The following is an 18141-nucleotide window of genomic DNA, read 5'->3' as shown; positions in this document are numbered from 1 at the left end:
CTTGTGGGGGAATGTTATCTTCATTTTGCTGTGAGTGATTAGCATTACCAGTTACCCTTCCCTTTTGGCCTATCCACAGCCTGCAGGTCTTTTCCAAGGAGCTTGTGGCTACCAGTGGACAGTGCTGAGCCTGCTGAGATTCAATTGAATCCCTAGTTTTCTGAAGTCATCACTAGATCCAACTCACCAATGAAAGCACCGGGGCCCTGTCCAGAATGTTCTTGCCTCTGCACAAACTTCTGTCCCTTTGCTCTCTGGCCCAAGTCATTTGATCTCAAGGCCAACCCTCGATTCTTACCTGCATGAGGGTCTTAGGTTTGATGGTAGCCTCTTTTTGAAGGCAGTAGTATTTGCCATTTTCACTCCTGGCCATTGAAACTTAAAATTCTGCAGAATGGGAGAAACCAACTTGGTCCTTGGACTGCCCCTTGTGTCTGACCTGCAAGGCCATATTCTCCCTGGTGTGGTAAATCTCCAACTTGATGTTGGAGTCAGGGAAACTTTTTTACAATGGATGCCAGCCTGTCATTCTGGGGTGAAGTCCTAAATGATCTCTCATGTAGGGGTCATTGGAGGGAGCCCATCTTTCTATTATCTCGGAACTCAGGGTGATTTGGTCATCCATTCAACCTTACACCCCCTCAATTGTGAAGTCACCTGACAAGAATCCAGTCAGACAGTGCCATACCCTTGGCCTACATCAACCATTAAGGGGCACCAAAAGTTGTACCACTTACAGGTAAGTAGACTTTATCCCCTTGGGTAAAACTGCATATTCCAGGCCTGTCTGCCATCCACCTCCCAGGTGTAAAAAATTGTCCCAGGGACTTTTTTGGTTGCTAGCATCTGGATCTGGTAAAGATGTTCCAAGCACTTTGCCACAGATGGTGGATGCTGTACATAGATCTTCTGCCATTCCGAATTCAACAACAAAACCAGCCTGAGTCTGGTGGCTCTCAGGCCTTCAAAGTGGACAATTTGTCTTAAGGGATAGGGACCTATTATTATAGTAGAGTTGATTATTTATACCCTCTTGAAGTTGACTTTAACCACTTCCCACCCAGCCAATGTACATATACGGCCAGGTGGGAGCCGCCCCCTTCTGACTGGACGTTCAGGAACGTCCTTCAGAAGGAGGGGGAACGCGTGCCCGCGCAGTGGCGCGATCCCGATGCGCTCGTGTCACCCGGACACGGCGCATCTCAGATCGGCAGGAGGGCTCTGTGATTGCCCCTCCTGATCACATGACGGTCGTGTCCAATCACAGCCGTCATGTGATTAAAACAAACAGCCGGTTGCTAGGCAATCGGCTCTCCTCTCCTCACACGGAAGTCGTCGCTGAGGAGAGGAGAGCAGATCGCTGCAGCCGGCTGGTGATCAGTGAGTATGAGCTGTTTTTACAGCTTTTTACTCACTGATCACTAGTCTAGTTTCACCACACAGTGTAAACACACATGTCCACAAAACACACATGTCCCCAAATAAAAAAACATATGTCCCACTAAAATCACATGTCCCAATGATTATCTGCACACATATGTACGTGATCATTTGCACACATATGTACGTGATCACGCAAACCAATTGTTATACACTTAATGGAATTTTTTTTACCAAAAATATGTAGCAGAATACATTTTGGCTTAAATTTATGACAAAATTTGATTTTATTGGATTTCTTTAAAAATAGAAAAAATAAAATATTGTTTTTTTTTTCCAAATTTCTGCCTTTTTTGCGCTTATATCGCAAAAAATAAAAAACGGAGTCGTGAATAAATACCACCAAAATAAAGCTCTATTTGTGCGAACAAAATGATAAAAATTGTATTTGGGTACAGCGTAGCATGACCGCGCAATTGTCATTGAAATTGCGAGAGCGTTGAAAGCTGAAAATTGGGCTGGGAAGTAAGGGGGTGAAAGTGCCCTGTATTGTAGTGGTTAAGCAGAGTCTACAATCGCACCTAGAAAAGCCTATTCTGCATGGTGCAGGACCAGAAAATTCAATCCTAGGATATACACCAAAGGACACACCCCGTCCTTCCTCCAGTCTGGTCTAGATCAGCATTTGGCCTTAATGCCATCAAAGGGCAAGTCTTGGTTGTTCTGTTTCAGAGACCATTAGCCGCCTATTAGGAATTGAACCCTTGTACACGCATTTATTTTGAGATGAGTCTTCTGAGTTAGATTTTAGTCCTCATTCACCATAGCATTGTCATTTTTTAATCGTGCAGTTACGTATGTTTAGATGGGATCAGTTGAACTTAATTTAGGAAAGCTAGATTTCTGTGCGTTCAAGGATCGAAATAGACACTCTAAAGAGGTGTAAACACAACTAAGAGCAACTAAAGGATATCTAAAAGTGATCTGGGAGTCAGAAAAGTTGTTTATGCTTCCCAGCTAACATCTGCATTTAGACAATGCAGGAGTACTAGTTGGAACCTACAAACCCTGTAGTTTTGTTTTAGTTGTGTTATTTAGCAGCTATCACAAGGAAGTGAGCTTAGTACACACGGGCTAAATTTTGGGCGACATTCGGCCCATGTGCATGGCACGCTGTCCAAAGGGTCATGAATGAAAAAGGTCTGCTGACCGGAGTGTTCTGGCGGGGGGAGCCACCCCCCTGTCTGAACACAATAGCACAGCAGGGGAGATCGCTGTACTAACATCGGATTGCTAGTACAGCGACTCCGAACCTGAGCTGTGAGCTTTTCTTTTTTTTTCTTTTATTCAACCTGCTGGATTGAATGAAAAAAAAAAAGTGTGTGAAACGCTTAAGAGATCCAGTTTGCAAAATGAATTGCATAAAGCATATAAACATGCAGGAGTTTTAATAAAAAAAATTGCTTTAAGGTTTCTCTCCACACTAAAGACTTGTTTGTAGGTGATATTGGGTTTTAAAAATCTGCATAAAAACAGAAATATGGCATAGTGTAGGAAGGTTACTGTGCAGGGGTTATTCAGTAAAGCAGTGGTAACACCCGAATTAATGTTCTCAAAGTACAGCTGCCTGTGTGATTTTGATTAACTGGAGTTAGTTAGACCTTTAAAAATAAGATATGACTGGTTGCGCTAGTTTACTTTATATGCTTTTATTGGATAAATCTGATCATGCTTGTGTCCAAATATACAGCAAACTTAAAAATCCCTGTTGCCCATGTGAGATGGTTTAAATATCATGTTTTTTTATTTTCTGTCCTGCACTTTGATTTACTTTTTTTTTTCTTTACAATTAGTTGATGAAGCATGTCCCGAGAAAGCCACAGTGTATCCAAGAAAATGTGCAGAGGAAATTATCTGTCTGGATCCTTGATTTATCTATGTATTGTTTATTTCCAAAAAAAATAGTTGATCAAGTTTTTTTTTTTAATCTGCCTCTATCTTGTTTGGCTGCAGTAGTGATTACAGATTTATTTTAAAAAATCACTCAAAACATCTAATATTGGGTTTTAAAAATTTGTAAACCCTACATGAAAAATTATACCTACAGTGGAAGTCCAGTCTAATACTATCTAAGCTTAAATCTGCTACCACCTCCATTCTAAGCCCTATATTTACTATCCTCTAAAGAAAGATGTGTACATACCCTTATTCCCTGGGCGCTGTGGTACAGTCACCTGATTAAGGTGGGAGGAGGGACAGTGGACTACAGATGCCCATAGTAAGTCTATGAATGATTTCACTGTCCAGGCACTGCAGCCATTGGAATTGCTCTCTCCTCTTCAGCCAGTCGCTGGGGACACATGACCAGACTTGAGTGCCCTTAGATTAGGTAAGTATAGAATCTTTTCTTTACAGGATAGTTAATATAGGGCTTAGAATGGGGGTGGGAACAGGTTTAAGCTTCAATAGTGTTAGCCTAGGCTTCCACTTTAACCCTCATCTAAAGATTTTATGCTTTTAAAGAACAACTCCAGTAAGTAGTGTTTATACCTGAACTATCCCATCAACAAAATCCTACTGCAGTTCAAAAAATAAAAATATATACCTGTGAAAATATGGTCTTTCATGATTCCATCAGACAATGAAATGCCAAAAAAAAAAAATCCAGTTTTTCTGTGTGTCTTTCCCTCCTCCTTTAAACTTCATTGCACCTGACAACACTTGGTTTTCTAGAGACTTGAGTCTGCACCTCAGCCTCAAGATGGTGCTATACATATAGCAAGTATATCATGTAGAGCACCAATAAGAAGAAAAAAAAATTTCTTAACCAGCTACACCGAAGCTGTATTTGTTTAGTGGTCAGGCAGGAGCTAGTTAAGAAAAAAAATTCTCTTGATGCTCTACATCATATACTACCATGTATAGCTCCATCTTGGTATTCTATGAGGAAGGTTGTAGAAGCATTTTTGATGCTGTGTAATTTTTTTTTTTTTAATGTAGCCAATAAAAGGTCTTTATCAAGAGTACATCGAGTGGTCGGCTTTATACATTATAGCACCATCTTGTGGCTGAGTTGCAGATGCAAGTGCTGCTGAAGATCTGCCCATATATCCTCCCACCCTAGGCACCCATGCGCAAACACTCGAGGATACACAGAGCTGCGATGTGGGATCGGATCACATATTGAGGTACAGGGCCAATTTCATTACATGTAAATACAGCCTGCAATGCTGCAGCCTGTGAAATCTCTCCTGCCATATTAAGCTGCTGTGAGGGGAGAGAGAGTGTGTAGTACACTGCTGGGTACTGTACTACACACTAAAAGGTAAAAAAAAAAGATCTGTCACTAGAGCAAGGCAGTGTCACTATGGTGACGTGAAAACAATAAGGGAAGGGAAAAACAGTGCAAACCACCATAGAGTAGTATTATTAGTGAAAGTGCTTTATTAAAGAACAAATTCCTACTCACATGGTATGTGACATGGCACAAAGGGAATTGCCAAGCAGGGGATAGAAAGACCATAAACCATCCACAAGCCCTGGCCAGGGGAACAGATGTAAACTGGGAAAGCAGTTCCCGGAAGCCTGAACTGATACTGTAGCGGTGCTTGGCGAAGCAGAAACCTCATTGGAATCTATCTGGAGCCTAGCCCCCTTTGTGACTTCACTCCTCAGAGCATGCACAGTACATGTTTCGAGGTGGCTACCTCTTCATCAGCTGCCTACCTACTGGACTACCCACAGAAGATTAAATACTGAATGGTAAAGGAGCTGCCAGCCTAATTGCTCTGCCATAGATACTGTTATTACAACAATCAGTGCATCATGATAGACAGCCATTCAAGAGAGCACTCGGATAAAAACAGGCTCACTTAGGATGACATAATGGTGAATAAATACAACACAGTAAAACATAATAAAGGGATACACATAAAATGTTGTATGTGTGTTGAATAATCTAATTGCTCACGTTTTCTAGGATTTATTACTCATTTTCCCATTTTACATCAATGCCCCTGGCCAGGGTTTGTGAAAGGTGTATGGTCTTTTTCTATTTCCTAATTGGCAATCTCGCATACCCTGTGAGTAAGAATCTGTCTTTACATAAAGCACTTTTATTAAAGCTACTACACTATGGTGGTTTGCTCTGTGTTTTCCCTTCCCTTATTGTTTTCACTCATTGTTTGTGTTCCCTCTCCGCAGCACATAGCAAAATGCTTAGCCTTAGTATCAGTTTTTATGTCTATTTCCGGGCTACCCACATTTAAAAAATGTTATGATTGATAATATACCTACCTTTGCTTTTTTTTATATCTATGTATACATTTGTTATTCTTATTCCCCACCTGGTTTATGTCACAGTGTTTTAACCAATATTGATTTAGACAAGGTTTGAGCGATTTGTTCTTCTTTGGATTTTTTTTCTGTGTTTACTCTGGTGACATTGTACTGCTCTGATTAGTGATGGGAGAGACAGTATGCCAATGCAGTATACAGTGTCTATGCCCATGCAGTATACAGTGTCTCTGGTCATTGGCCAGAGCAGTATAATGTCACCATAGTGGCAGTAAACTGCTCTGGTGACAGTGATCTTTTTTTTTTATGTAAAAAAAATGTAAGATACAGTTGTGAAAAAAAAAATGAAGGGCTAATTCACACTTACAGTCCTCTGTGAAGAACAATCTGCATTTAGATAGCTCTTTAGGGAGCATTAAACAATTTTAACCCCTTAAATGGACTACCACACCACAGCCACAGGCATTGTGCGCGGTTGCAGGAAAGTTATAGTCACTTGAATGGTTTACGCTCAGCAGGCAAGTAGTGTCCGCTGAACACAACAGAAGGTATATTTTTCTGAGCAGCCAAATGTTATTAAATATGTACTATTTTATTAGGGAAAAAACTGGTATAAGATGCAATATCCAGATTTCAATTGTCTTAATTTTTGAAGACATAACTCTTATTTTGCATAATATTTTTTATGTTTCTGAAAAAATAATAAATAATTAAAGGAATAATGAATCGGTGTGTTTCTTTCCCATAAAGTATGACTAGCAAGTATGTTGACTAAAGGTATACACATTCAAAAACAACTATAATCAATTGGTATTATAACATAGAAAGGTACTATAAATACAAAATAAAGAGGTCTATTTTTAAATGAGAGAATGTGGCTTTCCTAAATGTTTGCTGGTAGAGAATCCATAATTCCCATTTAAAGCACATTCACCCGAATGGTTGTTCACCAGAGAATGTGAAGTACTGTTTTATATAAATAGAGAAAAGATATACCACTACTCAAATCCCAATAGCTTGGACATGTATTTAAACTATCTGGTGCTAAAGGGGCGTGACAATTTCTGGATGGACCCTCTGCACATTGCTACACCCTTTCCATCAAACTATACAATGAAACACAGGTTCACATATATTGCAATACATGTTTAAGCTGACCAACTGTGTCAAAGTAATTACTCTTCTGGTCAGTCTACACTGCCTTGCCACTGCAAATGCAACGGTGGACACCATGCCAACATGGGGCATATAGACCCAAGGTTGGTGAGAATCTGTAGTGTCAATATGTGGTCACACCCCTTCAGCACCTAAAATTTTAAATACATGTACAAGCTATTGTGATTTGAGGACAGCTACTGTATATTTTTTCTCTGTTGTAACGCAGAACAGTGACCAGATCTTAACCTAGTAGCTCTGCCCCACCTTGTGTCTATATGCCACATGTTGGCATGGTGTCCACCGTAGCATTTGCAGTGGCAAGGCAGTGTATGACTGGCCATAAGTGGGATTACTTTGGCACATGTTGGTCAACTTAAATATGTATTGCAATATATGTGTGAACTAAATATCCTTGTTTTTCATTGCATAGTGTGCTGGAAAGAGTGTAGCAGTGCACAGAGGGTCCATCCAGAATTTGTAGTGTTTTATGAATAGACCACAAAGTATATTTGTGCTCTATTCAGCTCATACATTTTGTTTTACATAACAAATGATTTTAACTAAAGATTTGCATATATAAAACATGATTACTGAGTTCATTAGTTTAATGCTTAGTTTACCGATTTTTTTTTTTTTTTTTTCCAGTAACTTATTTCATATTAAGATGTAGGGATTCAATACTTCTCTCCAATGCATTCTCATTTCCCCATGTTTTAATCCTTTGTTAATGCTGTGGACACAGAAAAGTGCCTATTAATCTGCAAGAAATACAATATGCTCCTAATTCCATGTTTGGCTAACACCACACTGACTTCTTTGCAATGAAATTCCAAACAGCATTGTCAGCCAAACTACAGAATGCTGCCAATCAATCGTATATTCATTTCTTTCCTGGTAAACAGCGTTACCTTGACTTTCAAGTTGCCCCTTCACTGCTTGCACTAAAGGGGTTCTTGGGATAGGTAGTTTGGAGGCATACCTAGCACAATAGGGACTAAACTCCCAGCAGCTGCCCTGAAACACTTACAAGCTTGGCGATGTCGGAGAGTAATAAAAGCAGTATCTTAATCGTAAAGTACAGGACATAAGCTGTGAGTACTCATAGACACTGGGGTAAAGGCTCTTTCCTTCAGGCAACTGGACACTGACAAAGTTGTTGATGATATGCCCCCTTGCTGCCTCTTCTATAATTCTACCTCACTCCATGAGTCCTCTATTTAGTGTCCCAGTGTGGTGGGCCTCTTTTCTCTTACAGAGAAATCACTCTTCGCTAAACAAGTTTGTTATGTTATTATTTGGATTCTTCAATCAGTTCTTTAATCATCTCCATCGGTGGCTTCTAATAGCACAAATAGAACCAGTGCATCCAGATTGGTACAACCTCAATATAATGCCACGAGTATTTGATTGTGACAGTAATCCCACGTTTTACAGAATTGTTGTTCGTTGCATAGCTGCTGTCAGATGTTCCATGACATTATTTTGTTTACAACTACTATTCATTGGTCAGTTGACGGTTGGGTCTGTACTTTCCGCTTTTGCAGAATGCAAACCTTTGCAGCATTGAGCAAGTAAATCAAGAGGGATCTCTTCTCTTGTACCTATGTCTCTAAAGTGGAGTAATGTGTAAGAAGAAAGGCTCTAGATGTACCTCCTGGGATGTATCGAAGAGTTTTTGGATCAGCCATCTGATATCATCCCAAGATGGTTGTACATAGGAGCATGACCAGAAAATATGTAGCAGAGTGCCAGGTTCCTGTTGGCAACACAACACGGAAACAGAAGGGAAGATCTTCTGAAGAAGGGTAGAAATCCTGTACCATGTCAGCAGTTGGTACCTGCTGGAAATGGAGGACCAATGGGCAATGTAAAGGACATGTTCTCTCTATTTAGGGGTCAAGGTGTTATCCGGATCTTGCTTTCATATCAGCAGGAAAGAAGGAACATACTCTTCAAATGGTTTATTTATCGGAGAATAATAGGTCGACAACGTATGGCATAGCAGTGACGTGTGCAGACAGGAAGACCTGTTCATGGAGTACTCTGCTCAAGCAGACAGTGGTTAAAAAGTGACATTTGCATAGTCCACCAATGGTCTAGAGGGGGGGAATCATATCTTGATCTCCAGAATGGATTGCCATCTAGCCCGCACTAAGAAGTGCTTAACCCTAAACTGGATGGTCAATGGAATTTCCTTGCATCCTCCAGACCTGGAATAAATTCCTTAACTCCTATTATCGGGAACATGATGTCTGAATTAGACCCAATTTAGCACATTTAAGGGCTAAAAGATAGATAAGGGAGGACAGGGGGCACCCCTGTCTAGTTCTGTTGCTTAAGCAGATGACTGTTGATAGCGCCCCATTAACTTGTATAGCTGCTGTAGGTTTCAAGTAAATTACATCTATCCAGGTATGCATGTTCACTCACAAGCCAATATGCTGCATGATCCATTTTTATAAAGACCCAATTGACCCAGTCAATGGCTTTTCCCTCATCCATTGAAATCAGCATGTCCTTGGATAGGCCAAGTTGATCAAATTTAATGCTCTGCAGGTGCCATTCCTAGCCTCCCACTTAGTCATTATAGACCAACAAAACTGAGAAGACAATTGGTCAGGATCTTTGTAAAGATTTTTAGGTCCATAATTTGCGCAATCTGAATTAGCCTTACTCTCTTTTGGAATTAATATGAGTTTAAAGGATAGCATTAGTAAAGTCTCGCCCTCCAGCAGAGCATTGTAAGAGTGTACCAGTCAGGACCCCCAGTAGTGTAGAGAAGGTCCAGTAGTAGAGTAAAGGGAAGCTGTCAGGACCAGGAGCATGACTCGTCTCCACACCCTGTGTCAGGGATGTGCTGACCATAATGCAGCCAAACCCCAAGGCACAGGCGATTCTGCGGGTGCCTGTCTTTTCGGGCACAGTCGCACAAATAAGCACACAGATATTCACAGGCAGATGCGAATAGATGCGCAACATTTACACTGGCGCCAAATTACCTATATAAGTGCAGCAGCTGCACTGCTCCTTTTGCTGTCTGATCTGCATCTTTACTCATGTTCCTGTGCCCTGTGTTTGACCCGGCATATCCTAACCACTCTTGCTCTCTACCTGTCCTGACCTTGGCCTTATATCCTATTGTCAACCTCTAGCTGTATCTTGACCAATCTCTGTCTGACGTTTATGCTTATACCTGATCGTCTGTTGCTGACTTGGATTGTCTGACCCTGCTTCCAGTCATCGATCTATCCTTCTCTGCATTGTGCCCGGTGACGCTGGTCTTCCATCTACTGTGTGCTGCCAGTCTGACCGCATCTGCTACCAGCTAATGCCTACCCAGTACAATCATAGTGCATAAAATGTGTCCATTCAAATTGTTCCACTTTTTGTGATGAAACGAACGTAAATTCTTCAAACATTATGTACGTATAGTATGTGCTCCTCCAAGCTCCTTCAAAGATGGTCAATCACCAAAATTATTTGATCCATTAAAAAAAATAAAAAACGCACTCTAACAGAACAGGTTTGTTTAAACTCCTCCGGCTGCCACAGGAACTATGCATGGGTGACCCCAAGAAGCCCCGTGATACACTTTGGTTTGCTCAAAAGACGGAAAAATCTTCAGCACAATTATGTATTTATTACTTTCCCACATATATTTGTGTCAATACCGCTACTAACACCTTGTGTTTCTGCATATACACCAAAAACGATAGATATATATATATATATATCAGTATACACTAAACACTATATTTTATTACAATGCAATTAAAACATTGGCCCGCACGCTTCCGGTTTGTAGCGTGGCTGCTTGATACACTTCACGTCACAATCACATGACTTAATCTGGGGATGAAGTAGGGAGAAGTGCAGGCCACCATGTAAGAGTGACCATACACATTGACTCAAAGAAAAACAGCCTGTAATATTAAAGTGTTATTTGAGTGATATTTTTATTGATTTTTAATAAAATATAGTTTGAAAGGAAAAGCACTATGATTATGTAATTTTTTTTTGGGTTCAGTATGGATTTTTTTCCATGGATTGACCACTGGGCACTTAAACCCCCTTCCTAACCAGACCAATTTTCAGCTTTCGGTGCTCTCACATTTTGATTGACAATTACTCAGTCATACAACACTGTACCCATATGAAATTTGTGTCCTTTTTTTCACACAAATAGAGCTTTCTTTTGGTGGTATTTAATCACCATTGGATTTTTTGAAAATTCTGTAATGTAAATTTTTTTAATAATGAAAAAGTTTCTGTTATAAAATTTAGCAAACTAGTAATTTTTACATGTATGAGAGAAATGTCAGAATTGGCCTGGGTGCTCCAGAACACCTGAAGTTGCTCCCTGCATGTTGGGCCTCTTTATGTGGCCACGCTGTGTAAAAGACTCTCACATGTGGTATCGCCATACTTGGGAGTAATAGCAGAATGTGTTTTGGGGTGAAATTTGTGGTATGCATATGCTGTATGTGAGAAATAACCTACTAATATGACAATTTTGTGAAAAAAAAATCTTGATATTGCAAAGAATTGTGGGAAAAAATTACAACTTCAAAAAACTCAACATGCCTCTTTCTAAATACCTTGGAATGTCTTCTTTCCAAAAAGTGGTCATTTGGGGGGTATTTGTACTTTTCTGGAATGCTAGGGTCTCAAGAAATAAGATAGGCCGTCAGTGCTTTAGGTGTGATCAATTTTCTGATATTGGCACCATAGCTTGTGGACTCTATAACTTTCACAAGGCCAAATAATATACACCAATTTGCACTTATTTTTACCAAAGATATGTAGCAGTATAAATTTTGGCCAACATTTATGAAGAAAAAATCATAATTTATTTTCTAGAAAATTACATAGAACCCCAAAACATTATATATGTTTTTTTTAGCAAAGACCCTAGAGCATACAATGGCAGTTGTTGTAACTTTTTATCTCACTCGGTATTTGTGCAGCAATTTTTGGAAAAAAATAAAACAGTTTTGTGCTTTAAATATGTTTTTGCATAACATGAAAGCTGAAGTTATGCAGAGTAAATAGATACCTAACATGTCCCCCTTCAAAATTGCACACGCTCGTGGAATGGCGCCATACTTTGCTACGTAAAAATCCCCATAGGCGATGCTTTAATTTTTTTTTACTGGTTACATGTTTTGAGTTAAAGAGGAAGTCTAGGACCAATATTATTGCTCTCGCTCGAATGTTTGCAGCGATACCTCACATGTGTGGTTTGAACACAGTTTTCATATGTGGGCGGGACTTGCCTATGCGTTCGCTTCTGCATGTGAGCGCATGGGGACAGGGGCGCTATTTTGACACTTTTTTTCCCCAAAAATATTTTTTTTGATCACTTTTATTCCTATTACAAGGAATGTAAACATCCCTTGTAATAGGAATATGGCATGACAGGTCCTCTTTACAGTGAGATATGGGGTCAGTAAGACCCTGCATCTCACCTCGAGGCTGGGAAGCCTGAGATCAAAAAATAAAACGATTCTGGCTTCGATCGTAGCGGTGAGTCGGTAGAAGCAGCCGGGGGGGCGTCCCCTCTCTCCTCCTGTTAGAACTTTCAATCGATGGAACAGCCAATATCATCATTCTTATGGTGCAGGGAATCGCCGGCAGAAAAAGCTGATATCTGAATGATGCCTGTAGCTGCAGGCATTCAGATATCCCCACACAAAGTCAAGGACATCATCCAATGGCAGGGAAGTGGTTAAAACACTTTTTTTTTTTAACACAAAGTTGTCCATTTATACAATATTTCGAACACATAGCATGTACATACCAAAAATGACACCCCAAAATAGATTCTCCTACTCCTGAGTACGGCGATACCACATGTGTGAGACTTCCACAGCCTGGCCACATACAGAGGCTGAGTACAGCCGAGCATGGCTGGGTATCACTGAGAATGGCAGGGTTTTGCAGAGTATGGCTGAGCATGGATGGATGGATGTGACTGCAATTGTCACAGAGCAGCACTGTGGGCACTACAGATCAAGCTCACAGCACTGCTGCCATCCGCTCTCTCCCCTCTCCTCTCACACTGTACAGATCGGTACACAGGGGAGGGAGGAACCGGCATCCCGCCGCCCTCCGGTGCTTGTACTGACTCACTGCTTCCATCGGTGAGTCATCACAGGATCCGCTGGCCCCCGGATGATACCATAGAGATTTCCGGCAGACCAGATGGTCCCCAGAGTCTCTATGATTGTTCCGAGGCCAGGCGCGATGTTATGACATCACGCCCGGCCTCTGCATTCAAATTAACGGCGCCGCTTTGGCTGGGAAGACAGGATCGTTTTTTAGGCTTCCCAGCCTAGAGGTGAGATGTGGGGTCTTATTGACCCCATATCTCACTGTAAATAGGTCCGATCATGCCATATTCCTATTACAGGGGATATGTTTACATTCCTTGTAATAGGAATAAAAGTAATCTTTTTTTTGTCAAACTAAAAAAATAAAATGAACAATAAAAAAAAAATGAAAGCGCCCCTGTCCCCGTAGGCTCGTACGCAGAAGCGAACGCATACGTAAGTCCCGCCCACATATGAAAACGGTGTTCAAACCACACATGTGAGGTATCGCCGCGAACGTTAGAGTGAGAGCAATAATTCTAGCCCTAGACCTCCTCTGTAACCCAAAACATGTAACCAGTAAAGAAAATTAAATCGTCGCCTATAGGGATTTTTAAATACCAAAGTTTGGCGCCATTCCACGAGTGTGTGCAATTTTGAAGCGTGACATGTTGGATATCTATTTACTCGGCGTATCTTCCTCTTTCACATTATGCAAAAATTGGGCTAGCTTTACTGTTTTTTTGGGGGGTTTTTTGAAGCATGAATCTGTTGTTTTTTTTTTCTGAAAAAAAGTGTTCGAAAAATTGCTGCGCAAATACCGTGCGAGGTAAAAAGTTGCAACGACCGCCATTGTATTCTCTAGGGTCTTTGCTAATAAACATATATAATGTTTGGGGGTTCTATGTAATTTTCGAGCAAAAAAATTATGAATTTTACATGTAGGAGAGAAATGTCAGAATTGGCCTGGATGCGAAGTAAAAAAAAAGGAAAGGCAAAAATTTACCTGAAATTATCTTTTGAGTCAAAGTGGAAAGGTGAGAGCATTTGGAGACTGATATTGGGATTTGCACAGTGACTGGTGGAACATGACTGCACAGCAAGCATGTTTACACAGGAAGTTTGCGTGATTAAAAAAAAGTCACCATTATAAGAGAACAATGGACACTAGACAGAATTAAATGGGGAACTGTTTATTGTGAGATTCACGAGAAATGTATTTGTTTCACAACTTTTTGCCAGTTAGTGGACATACAGTATATATCTTTTTTGTTGATTTATGACTTGATAATTTGAAATATTACAGCTCTTGTGTACTGTATATACAGTATCTCACAAAAGTGAGTACACCCCTCACATTTTTGTAAATATTTTATTACATTTTTTCATGTGACAACACTGAACATATGGCACTTTGCTACAACGTAAAGTAGTGAGTGTACAGCTTGTATAACAATGTAAATTTGCTGTCCCCTCAAAATAACAACACACAGCCGTTAATGTCTAAACCGCTGGAAACAAAAGTGAGTACACCCCTAAGTGAAAATGTCCAAATTGATCCCAAATAGCCATTTCCCTCCCCGGTGTCATTTGACTTATTGGTGTGAATGGGGAGCAGGCGTGTTAGATTTGGTGGTATCGCTCCCACTCTCTCATACTGGTCACTGGAAGTTCAACATGGCACCTTATGGTAAAGAACTCTCTGAGGATCTGAAAATTGTTGCTCCACATAAAGATGGCCTAGGCCAGGGATATGCAATTAACGGACCTCCAGCTGTTGCAGAGCTACAAGTCCCATGAAGCTTAGCAAGACTAACAGCCCGAAGCATGATACCCAGAGGCATGATGGGGCTTGTAGTTTTGCAACAGCTGGAGGTCCGCTAATTGCATATCCCTGGCCTAGGCTATAAAAAGTTTGCCAAGACCCTGACCCGCAGCATAGTGGCCAAGACCATACAGCTGTTTAACAGGACAAGTTCTACTCAGAACAGGCCTTGCCATGGTCGACCAAAGAAGTACTCAGCGTCATATCCAAAGGTTATCTTTGAGAAATAGACGTATGAGTGCTGCCAGCATTGCTGCAGAGGTTGAAGGGGTGGGGGGGTCAGCCTGTCAGTGCTCAGACCGTACGCCACACACTGCATCAAATTGAGCTGCATGGCTGTCATCCCAGAAGAAAGCCTCTTCTAAAGATGATGCACAAGAAAGCCCGCAAACAGTTTGCTGAAAACAAGCAGACTAAGGACATAGATTACTGGAACCACGTCCTGTGGTCTGATAATAAATGTACTTGGTTCAGATAGTGTCAAGTATGTGTGGTGGCAACCAGGTGAGGACTACAAAGACAAGTGTGCCTTGTCTACAGTCAAGCATGGTGGTGGGAGTGTCATGGTCTGGGGCTGCATGAGTGTTGCCAGCAGAGCATGATCCCTTCCCTTCGGAGACTGGGCCGCAGGGCAGTATCCCAACATGACAACGACCCCAAACAGTGGCGGCTGGTGCTCAAAATTTTTGGGGGGGCGCAAACAAATTTAAAAAATTCTTAAAAAAAAAAAGCCTCACTGTGCCATCAAACGCAGCGCCTGTGCCCATCAAACGGTACCACTGTGCCATCAAACGCAGCCACTGTGCCGCTCAGTTGCAGCCGCTGTAACCATCAAACGGTGCCACTGAGCCATCAAACACTGCCACGTGCCATCCAATGTTGCCACTGTGCCATTAAATGCTGCCACTGTGCCATTAAATGCTCCCACTGTGCCATCCAATGCTGTCACTGTGCCATCAAATGTTCCCAGTAATGCCACTGTGCCATCCAATGCTGCCAATGTGATTCCCCCGTCGCCCCTGCTGGGCACTTACCCTGTCTCGGCGGGGCAGCTGGTGACGGTGAGCGTTGTCCTCTGTGCGTCTTCTCCCATCCTCTCCTTCAGTCCTCTCCTATGATTGGATGCCTGATAGGCATCCAATCACAGCGCCTGACGTTTCGGCCAATCAGGCGACCAGTAACAGACCTGGCCATCCGATTGGCTGAGAGGTGGGTCAATGTTAGCAAAGCGAATGCCCTCGGCTTTGCTAACATTGAGCTGAGTGACAACGAACGCACAGCGTTGCGCCCGCTTGTCACTGTTTTGGATGCCTATTAGAGCTTACAGCTCTAATCAGGTGATTCCAAAAAACATCCCCACCGCTGTAATTCAGGTGACCGAAAAGGGGCCGGGCACCTGAATAGGGGGAGTCAGCAACAACCATAGATAGATAGATTCATGCAATGCATGAATCTATGGTGATTAGAGAGTGACAGGAGAGGGGGGGGCGGCGCTCCTGCACCCATTATAGATGCACCGCCACTGACACCAAATACACCTCCAAGAAGACCACTGCCTTGCTAAAGAAGCTAAGGGTAAAGGTGATGGGCTGGCCAAGCATGTCTCCAGGCCTAAATCCTATTGAGCATCTGTGGGGCATCCTCAAACAGAAGGTGGAGGAGCGCAAGATCTCTAACATCCACCAGCTTCGTCATGGAGGAGTGGAAGAGGACTCCAGTGGCAACCTGTGAAGCTCTGGCGAACTCCATGCCCAAGAGGGTTAAGGTAGTGCTGGAAAATAATGGTGGCCACACAAAATATTGACACTTTGGGCACATTTCAGAAATTTTCACTTAGGGGTGTATTCACTTTTGTTGCCAACGGTTTACACATTAATGGATTTGTGTTGAGTTATTTTGAGGGGACAGCAAATTTACACTTATACAAGCTGTACACTCACTACTTTACGTTGTAGAAAAGTGAAATTTCTTCAGTGTTGTCACATGAAAAGGTATATTAAAATATTTACAAAAACGTGAGCAGTGTACTTACTTTTGTGAGATACTGTGTGAATGAATGAATGAAATATTTGTATAGCGCACAATGCGAACTGAATCGCCTCTGTGTGTGTGTGTGTGTACAGGTGGTCCCATACTTACAAACATCCGACTTACAAACGGAGGAAGACAACAGGAAGGGAAAGTCACTCCTGTAAGAGTTAATATGGGAAAAAGGTGTCTCCACTGATGCTTTATCACCAGTCCATGTTTCCCTAACAGCCCAAAATGTTCAACATCCAATTGTCATTAGGACAGAAAGTGAGGTGAAATCTTCTGAACAAGGGCACAGACAGCGAAACAAACGTTACAGGGGTGTTAACCCTTCCCTATGCTATCCAAAAAAGCTTAAAAATTTATTTTTTGGCTAGAGCTATACTTAAAAAATGTACCTGTTCTGACTTGCAAACAGATTCAACTTAACGAACCTACAGTCCCTATCTTGTTTGTAACCCGGGGACTGCGTGTGTGTGTGTGTGTGTGTGTGTGTGTGTATATATATATTTTTTTTTTTTTTTGAGGAAACACCGACCAGAATACCCATAATCGTATACCTCTTTAATAAGATCTGGCAATAAAACCACATAAAATGTACTTGCATTAAAAAGTGCTCACTTCCTGGAGCTAGTGCTACAAACTGGATGTGACGTTAGACCAGAAGTCCTGCACAAGTCATGAACTGTGTCACCTTCGAATACAGACGCCTTTCGATGGGCAACCCTGGAGTGTTAGTTTTTCCTTTTAAGTCACTGACAGTGTCGATGATATTCTGCAAAGAGTAAAACTCAAAGGTGGACACAACCGACATAAGGACAGAATACATTCTAGAGCAGTGGTTTTCAACCAGGGGGTCGGATGACTATTTGCCAGGGGTCACCGAATCCTGGGCTGTTCCTGAAGCCCACACCGCTCTCCCAGCCGTTCCGCCTGTGGCCGCACAGCTGGGCTGTTCCTGGAGCCCTCAGCCGCCCACTCAGCCTCTTCGCAGCCACCCATTCACTTCACAGCATGGCTGGGGGCAGAGACTAGAGGTCAGCTGAATGGCGAGGAATGTGATGTGGGGGGGCTGGAGGAGACTCTATCCCTGATTTTGGCATAAGTGTCACTGTTGGCAGACACCACAAATTCGGAGACACAGTGAAGCCAGAGACAGTGAGTAACACTACCTGTGGTTATAGTTGCCAATAAAAGTCCACACTAAATTTCTCATATCAGCAGAGGACCTTGATAAAGAGCACCTAATTTGGCTGATCAGGACTTCCACCAGCACTGCCACTCATACTGACTCCCCGCCAGCACTGCCACTCATCCCATCCCCCCCCCCCCTCCCCAAGGAGTAAGAGAAGGAATAAA

At 42.0% G+C, this 18141-nt stretch overlaps 1 protein-coding gene across 3 annotated transcripts in view; it reads left to right on the top strand.

Moving 5' to 3' along the window:
* The window catches only part of SMCHD1 (structural maintenance of chromosomes flexible hinge domain containing 1), a 621656-nt gene extending 615254 nt beyond the window's left edge, over positions 1 to 6402 (top strand). For all 3 annotated transcript variants that reach the window (XM_077492529.1, XM_077492527.1, XM_077492528.1), the window contains one exon: positions 3234 to 6402. The gene's annotated coding sequence lies outside the window, so the exon portion shown is untranslated. The remainder of the gene's footprint in view (positions 1 to 3233) is intronic.
* The last annotated feature ends 11739 nt before the right edge of the window (positions 6403 to 18141 follow it).

The sequence above is a fragment of the Lithobates pipiens genome, unplaced genomic scaffold, assembly GCF_037356315.1.
Source record: "Lithobates pipiens isolate NorthernLeopardFrog02 unplaced genomic scaffold, aLitPip1_a1.2 Scaffold_19, whole genome shotgun sequence".
Taxonomy (NCBI): domain Eukaryota; kingdom Metazoa; phylum Chordata; class Amphibia; order Anura; family Ranidae; genus Lithobates; species Lithobates pipiens.
Note: the sequence above shows the minus strand (reverse complement) of the source record. Positions and strands in the feature narration are given on the sequence as shown.